General features: G+C 44.3%; 1 protein-coding gene across 10 annotated transcripts in view; it reads left to right on the top strand.

Annotated features, from left to right (window-relative positions):
• HDAC4 (histone deacetylase 4) overlaps positions 1-17,507 on the top strand; it is a 277,372-nt gene that overhangs the window by 43,171 nt on the left and 216,694 nt on the right. The gene's annotated exons all lie outside the window — the stretch shown is intronic.

The following is a 17,507-nucleotide window of genomic DNA, read 5'->3' as shown; positions in this document are numbered from 1 at the left end:
CAGCCTTTGCCTAGCCAATGAATTAGTAATGCATTTGCTCTGGGTGTGTTGGTCTCATAGTTAGGATAGATGACACTGCCACTGAGTAGATGCGTTCATTCAAAGCCAGTCCCTATTTGCCTTGCTGTTGTCCTGTTAAGGCTACGGTGCCTGTCAGACCCTCAGTGTTGAGCTGTGAGGAGGGCAGAACACAGCAGCTCACATGTTGATTGGGACTTTTAGCAGGAGCAAGGGGCCCTTGTAGCCTAAAACCGTATCAGTTTCCTTCCTTCTGGAAGGAATTTTAAAATAGCTTCATATGGGCTCTAAAATTCCTTCTTTCCTGCTTATTTTGGTTTGTATTTTACTGTTGAAGCTGCTTTCTCCATGAGAGGCTGGCTGGAGAACAGTCGTTCAGGAACTGCCAGTCGCAAGACTTGGATTTCTTTCGCTGCGGGAGCCCGATGCTGCTGGCCCGCGGTGCTGTGGGACGAGTCCTTCCTCCTGGGAAAGGTGAGCTGGGAGCAGGGCTGGCATAAAGGAGCGTGGTGCAGTCTTTTGTTTTGCTTTTCGAGCTCTTGAAGTCTACAGAGCTCTGCAGAAGGAGAGTACTTTTTTTATATTGAAATTATTATGCTTGTAGTTGGTTTAGACACATACGTATTTGTGGCTTTAGCAAGCAACAGTATGAGACATAGTTGTGTTGAAAGATTACTTTTGTTGTGCTAGAAAACTCCTTTTATTCTCTTGCAAGAAACAAATGTGGGCCTATTGCTTTTGAACTGTAGTGGCTTTTTTCCCCCCCAATATCTTAAACTGGAGTTGTTTTGCACTAAGGAGAAGTTAAGTAGTGTTTAGAAACTGTTGTCAGTGAGATTGTAACTGGCTCTTATTTTGAAAGAGGCAGAATGCTCGGTATTCACTCTCTTAATATTTTTTTTTGCTGTTTTCCCCGCAAGACTGCATTTTCATCATGTCTGCAAGCTTGACTGTTTTTGTCACATTTGCAAGTTGTTAATAACATCGTGGTTTGTTAATATATTATTTGTATTGGCAAATTTTAAGTGATTTATTGGCTTAGATCCCCTTTATTTACCACTCTGCCACTTCCAAGTTAGTAATTTTGCTGACTAAGCTGTACAGAGGATACCTTTGTGCAGAGGGAAGATGTGGGGAGGAAAATGCAGACCAGGGTGTTTCTCCTCCCTCCTCTTCCCAAATTGAAACTAGCAGAGCCTGCTGGACACTTTCGCTGATCACCCACTGATTCCTTTAATTAGAGATTTTCTGACTTGGAGGTTCCACGTAACCTGAATCATGCGATAGATGCAGTCAGAGGTCTTTGAGCCGTAAGGCTCTTAAACACGACTAAAGCAGGCAGCCCTGCCTCCGCTAGCAAATTCTGGGCTGCATGCACCGTTGCTGGTCTCCAAATTGTAGTTGCAGCTCGAGCCCTTTTTTAGATGCTGAGAAAATAAATTCGACTGTGCGGGTTTTTTTTTCTTCCCTGTCTTGGACTCGTGAAATGCCGCTGTGGACCTCTTTCCAGGATAACAAACACTGAAACATCTAATTATGGATCGGTCTCTCATTCCAAGCATCACATGCTCCTAGGGCTTTCTGATACGTTGCGCAGATTCTTCAAACCACTGACCTTTGCAGAGTGCCCTTGGCTGTGCCAGCAGAGAAGCATGCTGGCAGCTTAAAGATGTTTTGTCTGGCATTTGAGCAGAAGTGAAAACTTATTGCTGGTGGAAACAGATGAGAGGGCAGAAAATGCAATGTGTGCCGAGGTTTCGGATGTCTGGCATTGTCTGATGGTGAACGGCCCTGGCAGTTTGTTCTTTGGTGTTGAAAGGTGATGTTCATGGTGAAAGCTCGGGGGGTTAAGCACAAATTGGACACTCCTTGCGACAGCTGTGTTGTCAGCCGTGGTTTGCTGGCCGTGTGCAGCTCTTTATTAATTGGACTGTCCTATAAATAAGCAGTTGTACACAGCCTTACACACGCAATTCTTCGCAATGCTGCCGCACCGTAGCGGAGCAGCCAGATGTCACAACTCGCTCCTGATTGCTCTCAGCAGGTAAAGCTACAGGAGGAAAACACCTACAGCTCTGGAAGACACAATAGCTGAGTGGAGGGAGCTGGGGGTGATGCATGTGAAGGGTGTGTGATTTGTGATACTGGCGGCTTAAAGGCAAAAATAGCATCATTTATAATAGTAAAAGTGAAGGCTTCTGCACTACGCCTTTGCATTCTGCCAGTCTGTAATGAATGGAGGAGTAGTTTGCTTACAGATGACAAGCAGGAATGAATAAGCACTTAAAATCTTGGTGCTGAAGAAACAGCTTTTTCATCTTGGCCTCCGAGAAAGGCAGAGCCATGTAGCCCTTTCTCACACTGTCACATGCTGCTCTAAATAAAAATGTCGGGAAGCATAAAATTAAGACTCTCTCTGCATCCTTCGTCCTCCCTGGGGAGTTCACTGTTCTGCTCTTGGTGTGCTCGAGGACTTGTTATGACTACAGCTGTGTGCTGATTTTTTGGAGAGGACCCCTTTGCTGCCTGTTCCACCCCCCTCGCCCCCATCAGCAGGAGGAGGTATTCAAAGAACAGTCCACTGCTTTGAACTTCTTTGCCAGCTATAAACATCTTGTCAGCATGGGCCAGGAGATGATGTAGGCACCGTCTCTTACTGGGAGTGAGTTAAGGTAGCGCAAGCAAGAGTTCAGCTGGAGGATGACTGAAGTGAGTCAAATTAAGTGTGAGTTTATCCACGCTGAAATGTGAAGCTGTTTCTCTTTTTGGCTAGCAGGTAGTTGCCCTCTTGCCAATATGACGGCTTCCCCTGGGAGCGCATTGTGTGTTTCTGTCTTTAGTGTGAATGTTTCACAGACAGGAAAGCTGGATCCATTGCGGGTTTCGCAGTCGAAGTAGTGGCTGGTGTAAATGCAGCTTTCCTTGCTGACACAGGGTATTGAGAACTGGTTGTTAACTTTTTCCTAGTCCAATAACAGATTTTTACCCCGATTACAAATTCTACCTTGCCTAACTACCAAAAAAACAGGCTACCTTTGAGTAATACACCCAACGGCTAGGATTTCTGAGATTTGTAAGAAAGCTCTTGCAGCTAAATTGTTTTAAGCATGTAATGCAAGCCTGATGTGTTTTAATAGATGGATATCTGAAGATCTTTTGAAGGTGAAACGGAAGAATAAATACATTAATTTGGATGCCTCAAGAACAACAGCAAAGTGAGGGTCGCTCAGGGTAGGTATAGACTGTGTGCTGGAGTGAGGAACTGCCGTCCCTTGCAGTCTCCTCCGAACAGCCCAGGGGCTGTTGGCTAGAGCAGCTCTGCCTCTGCTGCTTGCTGTTTTCCTCTGGGCTGATGTATCTGTGCTTTGTTTTCATGGAACCTCCTTCGGAGACCTTAAATATTTTAGTGTTTGGTGTTTTGTAATGGGAGGTAGCATTGCTTTTCCTTCTTTTTTTTTTTTCCCCTTCCCCTTTTCCTTTCCCTCTTCCCCTAAGCCACTGCTTTGAGGACTTGCTCCTGGGCTTGTTAAGAGCCTAGTCCAGTGCAGAAACGTTCAGAGAGAGAAAGCATCTCATGGTAAGAAGTGGAATACACCTAGTACTGTCTTTTTGTTCTAAGATTAATACTATTAATTGCTTGCTTGGTACTTAATGATAAACTTGTTAAGACATGGCCAGAAGTTATTCTCTTTCACTGGCAAAATACCCTTTTTGGTTTTGTGTTTGCCAGAGCTGGCAGCAGATACTTGCAGTACCTGAGGGATAGGCTTCTTGAAAACTATGGTATTTTGGAGTATTTTTCCACTTGTCTGCCCATGACTAATGCCTTCAACGTTTCTGGTATCATCTGCACACCACGTAATGTAAATGTGTGCAGATTTATGTGAAGAGAAGGCGGGGAGAAAAGCTGGTAACTGGCCTTTGGAAATCAGAAAGCATTAAGGTGATATCCATCAATGCTTTTATTATTTTCATATTTGGCTCCAACTTAAATGTCACTAACCTCCTGCTTGGAGAGGTCCCATCTGCAGGGAGTCCTGCCGGGCGTTTCCCAAACAAGGCACGGGTATCTTCTACCTGCTCTTGTTGGTTCAGTTCAGATGGCTGGGCTACCTGTCGGCTCTTAGGGCCTGTAGATACCAAGCTGTTTTGGCAGAGACAGAGTACAGAAAATCTTTTCTTTTTAGAAAGTTTTTGTCAGTTCTAATGTTTAAAACTGAAATTTGTTCCGTTTCTACTAAAAGCAATGTTAGATGCCTGCAAGCCTGACTGTAAATAAGTGTGTGAAGGAGTCAGTCGCTGGCATTTGCTTGAACCCCTTTTTAGGAGTGTGTATGAAAGAGGAGTTGCTTGCAACGTGATTCACTGAAATCTTTAGGTATCAAAGGGATATGCATCCTGCAAAATTTCCTGTGAGTGGGTTGTGCAGAGAAAAATGATGATTAGTTCTTGTAAGTGGTTGTGCATGATACACACTTAAAGGCTGCATGATGGGAGTATATGTCTGGATTTATGCGACCCATGCTGTACGTTAGGCCTCCTTTTCTCCATATAAGACCTGTTGGTCCCCTTACAGGACAAAATTTACACCCTCAAATTGTAGTGATTGTTATTCCACCTCTTTTATTCTTCCTGTGCAGAGTGGGTCCCACGTTTGCTTCTTTTAAAAACAACTTGTGGTGATGAGGTTGCTGTGGGCCAAAATGGGAAAGTCCCTATTGGAATTGGTCTTTACTGAAGCTGTAATACAATTAGAGAGTGTTGTACTTGAGCAGGCCGAAGGCATGTCTAGTCCAGAGTCCGACCTGATAGTGAGCAGTAGGAGATGTTTAGGACTGCTGAGAAACAAAACAGAGAACCCAAGATGAGTATAGAGTAATGTAATATAATATATTGGATGAGTATATAATTCTTGCCCTTATGGTGCCTGAGAACCTGAATGCTTTTGCTGGCCCAAATGCTCTATCTGCACTCTGCAGGGCACAAACATATGCAAAAGGTGCAGGAAAAGAAGGCCAGGCTGACAACTTAAATGTGCAGTGGGAAGCCTGGGGGTAAGTTTGGGGTCACTTGCTGCATGTTCTAACTGTGGAAAATATGTTGCGGATGTGATTTCCTGTGAATGTGGGATTTGTAAATGATTCAGAATTGTTCCAGATAAAACTTGAGCCTCCTGTAGAGAGAAGCAGAGGATCATCACAAGCTGTGGCATTTTGCGGCTCTTGGGGTGTTCATTCCTGTGTTGTGTTTGGGGAGGGGGGACTCATTCAGACTGATAACTGGGGACAGGGGATAAAACTGCACGTTTGAGCATGTGGTTTAGAAGCTCCAGAGATGGTATTGTACATTACCTTAACTCCACAACTGCATTATTATTATGTCCTGTTTCTGGAATGCGGTATACTTGGATGCAACTGTTTCATTGCATCTTACAGTCCTGAGGAAGGAAGCACGTGCTGGCACACTCTGGAAAGAAATCTGTAATGTGTTTTGATAAGGTATGCTACAGGTTTTGTGTAGCGAAGACAAGACTGAAACCTCGCCGGCATGTGAAGATCACCTGTATTCAGCTGACTCAGCTTTTATAACAACTGCATGACTTCCTGAATTGCTGCGAAGGAAGGATGTGCTGTTGGCTCAGAAGAAAGTTTATAATGTGTGTCTAGGGACAAGGTCAGCAAAGTAGATGTCTGATTTTGAAAGTTAAACACATTTGCCATATGCTCTTAAGACTCTGAATCACCATGACAGCAGAAGTGACTTAAAAGTACCATTGTCTGAGGGGGGGGGAATTATCCCAAAACATTTGACAGACCCAAATTAGAAAATGGAGGGGGGACACGAGTGATGTGGAGTTGCATTTCATTAGATAACAATACCGTGACACGGCAGGGTGGAATTTGTGTTTGCATCATTAAATTTGGCACTTGCTTACCTAAGTGTTTCACCAGGGTGTAAACTTGTGTGTTCCCTGTGGCTTGTTCCTATAAACTTTGTCTGCACAGCTGCAAGTGCTGTTATGTGTGGATTCAATTTCTGAACTGGATTGTGAAATGCAGTATTTTCTATATGGATTTAACCCCCCGCCCTCCCCCCCCACATTAGTCTTACTTTTTCCTTTGAAAACTGCTCATTTGTCTTAGATGCCTTTGTCTGCTTCAAACACGCCTCTGTGTGTGGCATAGCTTAAATTTTTATGAACAAGAATGTAAACACCAAATCTGTACAAGACTTGCAGAAGAATTCTGTAGCTCTAGTGCATCATCTGTTTGTTATGTAATCTGATATAATGGAAGCGAAATAGAAACCAGATGTCAAGGCAGAGCAATTACAATTTTTCATCTGCGAGTATTACAGTAAATGTACTTTGTATTCCCCCCCCGCCCTCCCCAATACGGAGTTTTATTTGTTGGGGGGTTGGGAAAGTGCTGCAGGGGACTTCAGAACTCTCAGCATGGTTCTTGCTTAAAGACTTTGTTATTCAGTACTTGTGTTCTTTCATGTAATTAAGGTCTGTGTGCTACTCCAGATCTGGGAGCTAGCGTATTTCCAATTTAAAATGAGCTGGACAAAACTGCTTAGTCCCGGGAGACCACCTCTGCCTGTCCGGCTCTGTGGGTCAAGCTGCAGACTTGCACTAAATTTAGCATTCAAAGTGAAGCTGCTTTACTTATCATGCTTGATTAAGTTTTGTAAGAAAATCCTATCAAAACAGGTTTGGTGCAGACTCTGCCGTGGATTCTTTAGCTGAAGAAATGTCTGGGAGGAGAGCAGATGGGAGCTGCAGTTAGCTTGTTTTCTCAAATTTGCTGTGTGACTAGGAGGATAAAAGGGAAAATGGATAATCATTGATCCTTTCTGTTGGAGAAATGGATTCTTCCTCGGCTAGTTTATCCAAGAGGTTTATCTCTGCTGTCTTCCATTGAATAAGGCAACCCCTGGGTTGAGAGAGAATCGATAAACATCTATCTTCATCTTCATATGCATCTCCACAAGTCGAGGCATATGTATACCATCTCACCGAGTGGTAGCTGATTTTAGTTTTCCTCCTTCCTTCTCTCTTGTTTTTTAACCTCCTTGGTTTTTTGTTGCTGAAGACTTATTTTTTCCCTTCTGTAGCGCCCTGTCCAGTTAAGCTCAGAAGCCAGCAGTACCTTGGTGGTGGAGTTCATGCTTGGAGGAGGCCGCAGGGGCTGGAGATGCAATTTTTCCGTGGAAGCGGGAGGGTGCCGGGAGCCACGTCAGGCATCCCAGATGTGTCCTGTGGGCTGGGTCTGGCGCCGCTGATTTATGGCTCCCCTCGGTGCGCTGTTTCACTGATGGCTGCGAGTATGTTATGGATGAAACTTTAATGTTCCACTGAATAAAAATCTTTCTGTTCTGCACTGACAGCTTTTTACTGGGTGGCTGCTGCGTAGCGCACCTTAGACGCTAAACAGGCCTTTGCTTTCTGTGTCTCTGAGGAATAAGAAGGCAGAAATCTTTCATGAAGCTGGTATCTTCGTTAATCTGTTAAGTATAGATAACTTCAAGAAACTCTTAAATCAGTTGTATGTTCCAGCTGAAGGAAGTGCTGGCAATGAATTAAAGATTCTTGCTCCTTTTAAACAGTACGTTTCTTCCTTTAAACCCCAGCAAAGAACGAAGATAAGAGATCAATATGAACACTTGCTGCTAGCCGTTACAAATAGCATCCAATCCGTACCACCTCTCCTTTCAAGGGCAGCCTGGAAAGAGGACTTGGGCTCGTTATATGTGGTTACTGCTCAGCTCTACTAACACCAAGTAATGACTTCGGCAAGTCCCAGTGATGAGGGATGTAAGCTCACGTGTGAAGAAGTTGTTAATATTTGGGAACAAGCTACCCTTAGAAAACAAAATAGGGGATTCTTCTATTCCTGGAAAACCAGTAGCAAGATGGGCTTCATCTCGGGGCACGAGGCTTTTGTAGCTAGCGCTCTGCAAGTTGCTGGAGGGTGAGCAAGCAATCTTTTGAAAATGAGAGCGCTACCATGTGAAGTGGTGATGAGCCTTGGTAACGAGAGCTGTGCCTGGACTGCTAGAGAGAAGGACAGAGGGGACTTCAGCACTGGGTGTAGTTTCTCTTAGGTTCCAATTACCCCTATAGAAATACATGCTCAAGCTTTATCCTGTGTTGAGTCTGTACTGAACATGGCTTGTAGGGAAGGCGGCAAACATTAAGGAAAGGAGGCTGGATGGGATGAAAATGTGAAAAATGATCTGTGTTCCTCATATGCTCTTCAAGAAAAGAAATGCAAAATCCTCTGAAAAAGTTCTGATGGGAACAGTGACTTGGCTGTTAAAAAGTATTTGGTGGTTTCCTCCTGTAACTTGATTCTGATCTGAGTATTTAGATTCAACCTTGAAATACTAATTTGCAGCGTGGATTGTATTGTAACTTTGTATGGCCTGCCTTTTCTCTCCTGTCCTTTGGCCAGTTGTCTCCTGCTGTTGCCTCCAGCAAGGATGAAGCTTCATGATAGAGTCCATTCCCCTAAATTGAAGATTTAACTATTGAAGACACTTCCTTTCCTCCCACATGAAGCATTTATAGAAAACTTTACAACTGCAAGGAAGCAGCAAGGCCTCTTGCACCTGTGAAGTCCCTGAGATAGCAGTGAAGCCAGAGCTGAAGGCAGCATCAGGCATTCCCAGTTAGAATCGTTTCCTTTCTAAACAGAGACCATGGAGCCCAGCCTGAGTCCCCAGGGTCACCATGGAGAACATCCCTTCAGGTTAGTTATCATGGACGTTTGGCCAGCTTGCTTACAAAGGCACCTTTCTGAAGGCAATGATGCTCTTCTCTCTATGGTGGTGCTCTGCAAGGCCAGAAGACTGGGAAGCTCTGCGGCTTGGTCCATGTAAACACTTCTCGCGCCATGCTGGCTCTCACGTTATTGAAACTGGACCCTCTGGTAATGGGGCTTAAAACCATGGAAATGCATAACGGGAATGTTGGCCAGAGTGCACTGGTAGACAGAAGTGACTGTTTTCAATGTAAGTCAGTGGAGGATTAGTTTTAAGAAGGAAAACAAGTCAATCAAGTAGGTGTTGGGCTTGATTTCTCTGCTGTGGCACTGTCATATTGGTTGTGACCAGCCTCTGTGACCTTAATTCTCGGCCAAGGGAACCTGATTGTGCAGCGTGTTTTCTGGGGACAAAAATACTAGCAATAGTGAGTCACATGTCGCCAGGAGCTCTTACTATAAAAACAGCAGCTCTGCTGAAAGCGACCTTCAGCATGGCTGCGAACGTTCGCGGTGTTATTTTTAACCTGTCTGGGTAAATTTCCAATACAAACGCTAGTGCCAATCTGATGTGTACGCTTTCCCAAATCCTTATCTTCTGCTTTCTAGTGCAGTGACGCATTGGACAGAACAACTAGTTTCGGGGTTGGGTATAGCTTCCTTTTTAGGTCTGCAGCACCAGAGAGAAATAAATACTTCAGCTCTGTTTTACTGCTATATACAATTATTTAAAGGGATTTTTTTAAAGATGAGTTTTAGTGATATCTTTCGTTGTGTGTGGGTTTTTTTTGTTTTAAAGAAAAATACTTTAACTAGGGTTTAAAAATAGGCAAAGGCTGTACTTTGGTTAGGTTGCTCTGGCACTGACGTCAGTATGTGACATTTATCTGTGTACGGATTTGTCGCCCTGTTGACTAAGGCTGTATTTACACAAACGGGGATATTGCTGTCCACCGTGAGGGAAACGAGGAACATCTCTGCTCAAGTTGTGTCCTTGCCCTTAGTATTCTTGACGTCTGGCTTTCTCTCCTACTGTTTGATTTTTATATTGGGATGGCAGCAGGGATTTTTTTATGTGTTGGAGGATAGAGTTTCGGGTATTTATGTTGCCATGAAGGTCCAGACAGTAGGATGCTGGCTTGGTGGAGGAGCACGCTGGTAGAGCAATGCTGAATTTGACTTGCACTTAGAGAGGCAGAACATAAGGTATGAGCGTATATGGGTCCTTACTGGGTGGTTTCATTAATAGACAGGTAATGGATATTCTACAAATAGGAATTGCAGAAAATACATCCTGCAAATGTGAAATACAAATGAAAAGCAGTGAGCAGTTTCGGATCAGCATGGTTTTGAGTGTAGCACCTGTATCTCTGCATTTATCATTTCACGTTTTTATTCAGAGTAGTTGCCGTAATTCACACAGATGATTTTTTTTTTTAGATTTAATTATTGCAAAGTTAAAAATCTCTTTTTATAGGGAGGCCAAACATAAAGCTGTTGATCTGTCAAATATCACTTGGATATTCAGCTGCCAGAGCTTCTCAGAGCTTCTCTCCCCTATCCTCAAAGCAACACTTAAGGTTTCCCTGGCACCAAATCCCACTGTTTGTAACAGTAGCAGAAATCACTAGATAGTTTTGCAGAAGCACTGGTATCTAAATCTGGTTCCTGGAGCTTGGGGTTTCCCAAAAGTAACTTTTTGGGGACATACATACAGTTGACATGAAAGGGCAGAGAAGCAATACTTCTCTTTTAAGTTGTTCCATTAGTAGCAATGTGTATTGCCAGTGTAACTGTCGTGTATCTGTATAGAACTTGGCTCTTGCTTTGTCATGCTGCTATGTAAGGGAGCTATGCGAACCGTTAGAATCTCGCTGATGAGCTCAATACAGAGGCCTTTTAGCAGAGTGAGTTCTTGATTTTGTTTAGGGTTTTTGCTTTGGTGGGGTTTTTTTGTTTGTTTTGCAAATACACAAACCTTTCTAAGAAAAGCTGACTATTCCCCTATCGCCCCCCACCCCATGTCACTTTTGAAGTACTTGGGCAGATTTGAAATCTAAACCCTTTTGAAAGATTTAACCTTTTCTATGGGAATTCTGGTTTTGCTGTTTGAAACATGAGGAGTGCAACTGTGGTCCTGGCATTGTTTTCACTGGCTGGTTTGAGGTTTTTGCATGTATTTATGTGCAAGCAGGAGTAGCTCATGGAGAAGAGGTGTTGAGGATGTGGAGGTAATAAGTCTAACTGACTGGACTCAAAGTCCTTAAATGCTTTACCTGATCAACAAAACACTGAAGCTGCAACACATCATACTAAATTCCCTAAATATGGCCTGAAAGATGCTTAAAATCTTATGGCTATGAGAGAGAGCCTGCCCCGCAGTGCTGACTTGAATATGCAGCATGGCTGAGAGACAGGCTGCTGCATTGCAAAGGTGTGTTTTCTTAATCATGCTAGGTATAGAGCAACCAAAACATTGGCATGAGTTAAAATGCTGGATGGGTGCATGTACCAGGGGACTGTAGGATCTGTTGGGACTGTGTTGATCAGCAAACTCATGGGAGTTTGTGTCTGCAGAAAAAACCCATGCCCACCCACCCCCAACCACCAAATCATGTTTTCAAGCCCGTCTTTAATGATTTGCATCGAACAAGTTGAAGAAAGTCCACCTTGGAGTTTTTATGTCTTTGAACCTTGTACCACTCTTGTACTTAGGTTGACTTTTATGGAAAAGTTTAAGCTACTTCTAGAGATGCTAAAGCTTCTGGTATTCTAAAGAAACATTAAAGAAACAAGCTAATGCCAAAGAATTGAGTTGCTGGTATTACAAAACAAGTTCTGCTCTCATGCTCAGATTAGCCCATTAGCACACACCTGGAACATTTTACCTGGAGAGCCATTAGATGTCTAACTGGCTTTATCTGTTTTGCAGAGCTGCTGCTTCAGTGGTCTTAACAACTTCCTAGTCCAGAGCTAGGTCAGGTCTCCAAAGGACGCAGCTTGGGCTGATGCAGTGGTACCCACTGAGGGATAAGGAGCTTGCAGGCATGGCCTGGGGGCTGTGCTGACCTGCTAACATGGTGTCCTCGTGTCCCAAGCTGGGTCGCTGTGCTCGGTCTCTGCCTGGGTGGCGGGAGCTCATGGCTGGCCCTGCTTGCTCCTTCTCTGTAAGCTCTGGTACCTCCTTACAGTCAGACGTGCAGGGTCAGGGCGTAGTTGCAGGCATGACTTCAGTGGTTACTGCAGGAGTCCTGTATCCTTTGGCAGGTGGAGGAAAAAGCCATCCCAGTTCCAGCAGACAATCCTCCTTAAAGGGGAGTGCAATAAGTTTTCCTGTACAGGTCTTGATCTTAATGTCATAGCTTGTGTACCTGCCCTGGCAAATCTGTAGGTGAGAGCTGTTGCAAACCGAATGCAATATTGGGCCCCACAGGGCTGTCTTCTTGCTGACATGAGTGTAGAAAATAGAGAGGAAACTTCAATACCTTCCTTGTTTCCTGTCCACAAGAAAAGCTAAAGGTAAAAAATGCTCTTAGTGTGGAAACTTGGGATAGGGTGGTTAGTTGAAGCTCGAAAGAAATGGAGGTTCCAGGTCTCCAGGTTTTTGGTATTGTAACTGTATTAGGCAGCAGCTCATAAGTTGGGCTCTCATGTAGGCCCACCCTGAGAAGTGCAAGGCTTGTGGTTTAGGCTCCAAAAAGTTCATCACCAGTTTCATCCTTTGGTATAAGGATTTTGTTATATGGAGGGTTTGCTTTTTGATCTTGCAGCTGGGTGGGATGAAGGCACAACTTGGAAGAATTTCCCACATTTCTGGAGGTCATATGGGTTTGGTCTCAACTGCATGTGCTGTCGTTAGCTGTGGTGCAACTTTTCCCAGTGCTCCAGGCTTTAAATTCGGAAGCTGTCCTCTTATATCCATCCCACCCCAGCCCATAATCACGCAGTTCATCAAGTGACTGTGCAGCCCCCACATCAGCTCTGTCCATCAGGTCTGTATCTGCCCATCCTGTAAAACACCAACACCACTTTCCCAGTGTCTGGCTGGTCTAATCCTAATCCCAAAGGGAGCAAGTCTAAGAAGAGTCCCTTGCTCCCCATCCAGAAAAGAGTCCCAGCACCACCTTGTGTTGCAGAGCTTCTCAGGGCTTGGAGTTGTCCAGCCGTAGCAGGTGAGCTGCCTGGGGAGCAAGGGTGCTGGTGAAAGCAGAGAGAAAACCCCTCCATCTTAGCACAGCTTCCCCAAACCTTGTTCTTTCTAACTGGAAGTGTTAATTCAGTAGTGTCTTAATATTTGCTGGGGGTTTTTTGGCATTACCTTTCTGTAGGGTGATGCCCTACAGAACCGTAGGGTGAAGGATTCCACGCACCTCCTGCTGTTAGTTCATACAGGGTGAACTGTCATAGTGGTACTGTCGTTCAGAGTGAATTTTTCCCCTCCCAAACCAGCCAAGGCGTACCATGTGTTTTGCACACAAGAACATACAAACTCCAGTGAAAACAGGCAAGAAAGTGCCATTTGAGGGGATGCATTTCATCCGATATAGTCAGCTGGTTTTCTGTCCTTTTTATTTATCCTATCACAATATCTGTTTTTATCATATACGATCTAACCTTTTGCAAAACAAAAGGAGACTTAAACTTATATAAAAAAAGTTATAAAGGATTTGTTAAAAAATCAAGGAAATGCATAGAATTTTACTTCTTTAAAGTAGTGTCGAATCAGCTGCTATAGTAATGAGGATGTATGTTTGTTATCTGCTTTTGTAAGTCTTGGCCTTCAAGGGAAAATTGTAGCTGGACTACGAAAAAAAGTCGAGGGGGGACTGCTTTGTGGATTGCTATTGAAGGGAGCTGTTAACTCAAACTGCTGATCCAAGTGAGACAATTTTTTAAAGCTGATGTCTCCAGTGGATGGTACTTAAGGACTGTCAGGTTCTGCCTACTCAGACTTTAAGGAGAGCATTAATTTTTGCAGCAGTCGGTCTCCAGCTCTGGCTGTCAGTCTCTTGCCCTCTTCTGGACAGCCTCAGGAGAAAGCCCATGTCCACGGGCAGCAGCTAAAAGATCCCATGGATAGAAGCTTTCCTGTATGCGTAATTGTAAGGTGATGATATTATTTGGACTTGCATATGTGTCCTTTGCCTATGTGCGTGTGAGCTGTGCTGTGGAAACACAAAGATATCGGTGGTGGTGAATCTCAAAGATGCTTGTCGTTACGGGGATGCATTTGGCATCTTTGTCGTAATTTTTAATTTGTCCTTGACGCTGAGACGATAATAAAGGAAACCCACTAGAAACTATCTTGATTAAAGGCCAATACAAATTAACTTGTAGACTATGTCAATTTATCAAACTATTACAGTGCTGCAGCAGTCTATTTTCACATGAAACGCGGGTTTAAATCTGTAAGCCTTTTCAGCCCTACAGGGGAGGGGATAGCTGATGTCTGCTCGCTTCAGGAAGGCATGAAATTTGTTGCTGTCTTCTGAAGCTGTGAAATTAACTGTTTCACTCCTACGTGATGGGCACTGAATCAGAGTTAGCGGATTAATCGCACTGACTTTTGCATAGCTTTTACCTGGCCCTTATCCTTTGGCAGGAGGGGAAGGAATACTAACTAATGTCCTGTAAACAGAGCCTGCCGGTAGAGGAGTAAATTTTGGTGCTAGTTGCAGACAGTGGATAATGTGCTTGTGGAATATTTCCCCTAAATTTCATAGTGGATGAAACCTGCTGAGTAAAATGCCATTATCTCTGCTGCTAACCCTTACATGTTTGGGGATTTTTTTCCAAATAGCAATTCTTTAACCTGCACTCACCTGCAGGCTTGCTGCCACTGCTAAAAATGATGTTTTCTCTGTGAGCTGAAGCATGGCACGGAGTCAAGCTGATCATTTCATATCTCACCCCGAGGCAGCTGCTGGTTTCTAAAGCTTTGTAATCTTCCCCTAAAAAGATGAGGGAGCTCAGAGGAACTGCTGTCCTGTAGCATCCATGCTGGGGAGGGGTTTGCTTTCATCCCCTCACCACCTTCCCCCCAAAATCCAGCTTTTTTAGTATCTTCCCTGATAAGTGTCTGGAGGAAGGCTGTAACATAAGTCAATAGTACACCATTTTGGGGGTATTAGGCAGATTAGCACGGTGGGAAATTTTCATCTTGGTGAAGAAGGGATTGGGACTGCATATTCTGGATGGCTGTTAAGGATATAGGGCTTCCTGTACTGCACATCTTTCACTTGAGGACCTTTTGTGCCTTGTGGTTAGTTACTCAGCACGGCATGGGACGGGCTTGCACAAGGTGGGGCTGTAGTCTGTGCTTTGGATATCCGTGGCACACCTGGAACGTGGTGATTTTTGGACTGTGATGTATATTTAGAGAGTGTATTGGAGGGATGTCATAAGGAGGGAGTAGCTAGGGATATTCTCCTGTGAATTTTAGAAGATGAAGTAGTATTACCTTGGAACAGTGCTCGTTTAGGCTTTTGTACTGTTTTGCATCTCATGTTTTTTTCCTTAAAGATATAATGTATTGCCCGTGTGCACAATCCTCGCATTTATAAATTTCTTACTCTGAGCATTCATGGAGTGCAGATGTTCATAAAACAGACATTCATGTCTTGAAAACTCCGCTCGCCTGTGGTGAATGGGAAGCTTTCCCAGGTAAGCTAGAGAACCACTGTAGTCGGTTCCTGAATAAATGAACCTTTCATCATTTACGGGAGGAGGGGGGGAAACACCACCTTGCTGTGATGGATGCGAAGAGCGCCTTCCAAACGCGAACACGGTGCAGGCGAAGGCAGCGCTGTCTTCTCTGCTGCTGAGCTCGGGGGCCTCAGCAGTTGGGAGCTCCTGCAGCAGCTCTTCGGGGCAGGTACCGGGGAAAGGATGTGGAATACAACGGTTTGTTGGTGTCTGTGCAAGCTGTTTGGCAAATACAAGGGTCTGTCTGAATTGAAGCAGTATCAGTGGCTAATGGGGTCTATCGTGATAAATGGGAATTACTACTGCTGTTGTTACTACTGCTTCTATATACAAAATACATATTGAACATGCATATATGCACATATATACAAATGCAGGTATGCACCTCCTGTGCAGAAACGAGCATCTTGTCTCTGTACCCTGTTTGCCCAGAGGGAGACAGCAGCTGGCAGCGACATGTGCAGGGACAACACTGCTTAAACAGAATAGCTCCTTTACACGCAGATATTTTGCATACAATCAGCCGGGGCTGACTTGAGCTTGCTCCTTTTCAACGTAAAGGAAAAAAAGCCTCCTGGGCACTTCTTGTTCAGATACGGGCTGTGAAGAGGCGAATGAGTTCTCACCTGCTGAGGCTGCAGCAAAACCTTTGTGGAGTCTGCATTAGTTTGGAGGTTGAGTGGTTTATGACTCTTTGGGAAGGTGGCTTTCAGGCTCAGAGGGTGTAATAACGGGTATTTAGGTATTTCTGTTCAAGTAGGCCTGCTGTTTTCGTGCTGGCTGGTCAGTTGAGCCCCTGTAGGTTTTAAAGCAAATGCTCAGATGAGAACCTTGTGGACCCCAAAAGACATCATCAGGAGAGCGAATGTATGTTCCTGACTAACGCAATGCCCTTGGTTTAGTTATTGTGTTTAAAATTGATGAAAAATAGCCTCCAGCTTTTATGGGGGATTTATGAATGTTTAAGCAATCACATGGTCCCTGTAAAATGGTGTTCTTCACTCATCTGTTCAAAGGCACTGTGGTGTAAATCTGACATTACTGACAGTGGGTTTGGGCGTTAGACCTCTGACCCGTCATCTTCTCCATGGAGCATGGCCTTGCAATTCAGCTGTGCTTTCCACATCGCATCTTGGAAGAAGCTTCTGTTGGAAGGTGTTTACATTTGAACTAATTGCAAGAGACCCTCCACATTTTTTTTCCTCTGCTAAGCTAATGTAGCACACTGCTGCCTCGACTTGAGGAGGTGAATTTTCTCTAGCAATAGCCAGTATTAAGCTTTGCATTTGGTTGTTTGCTACTGTTTCCGTATGAATCCTTTGAAAGCTCTATGCGATAAACATCTCAATCAGCAGTGCTGTCGCAGGATAGAGCCAGGACTTGATTTAACTCTGTGGGATGGACTTCCAGCCTCCAGACATAGCAAAGAAAGGAGGTTCAGCTGTTTCTCTCCGCAGCATCATTCCTGAGCAGTGATGTCCGTGGGCTTCTCACCTCTTTCCTTTGAGGAGCTCTGCAGAGGGCCCGTGGACTTGGTGCCAGGGACAGGCATGATGTGCATGGTTATCACAAAATGAATGTTCGCAGTTAAGGACAGCAAGGCTAGTCCATAAAGGTAGAGAAACGAGTTACTAAAAGCAGAGCTGAACACTGGGGTGCAGCGGTTTGTGTTCATTGCAGTTGGCTCTGCAGTAGGTGTATTCTCCACTTCCCCTTTGTAGTCTTGAACAGCAGAGTTGAGTTATTTGAGCTGAACTGGAGGGGACTCGTGAGGAGAGAGGGTATTTCTGAGTGTGTCATCCTGCGCGCTCAGCTTCAGTTGCAGCAGAGCTGTAGACCGTATTGCTCAACAGGCAGGCAGCTCTTTAGGTAAGCATCGATTTTTGCAGTGCACAGCTAGCAAAATGAAACTGGGTAAATCACTGATGGGAAAACAAAGGTTTGGTGTTTCTTCGGGTTTTGGTGTTTTTGTGTGTGTTTTTTTTCTTTTTTTTCTCTTTTCTAGTGGCTTCTGTT

Source organism: Ciconia boyciana, chromosome 10, assembly GCF_034638445.1.
Source record: "Ciconia boyciana chromosome 10, ASM3463844v1, whole genome shotgun sequence".
In the NCBI taxonomy this organism is placed as follows: domain Eukaryota; kingdom Metazoa; phylum Chordata; class Aves; order Ciconiiformes; family Ciconiidae; genus Ciconia; species Ciconia boyciana.
Note: the sequence above shows the minus strand (reverse complement) of the source record. Positions and strands in the feature narration are given on the sequence as shown.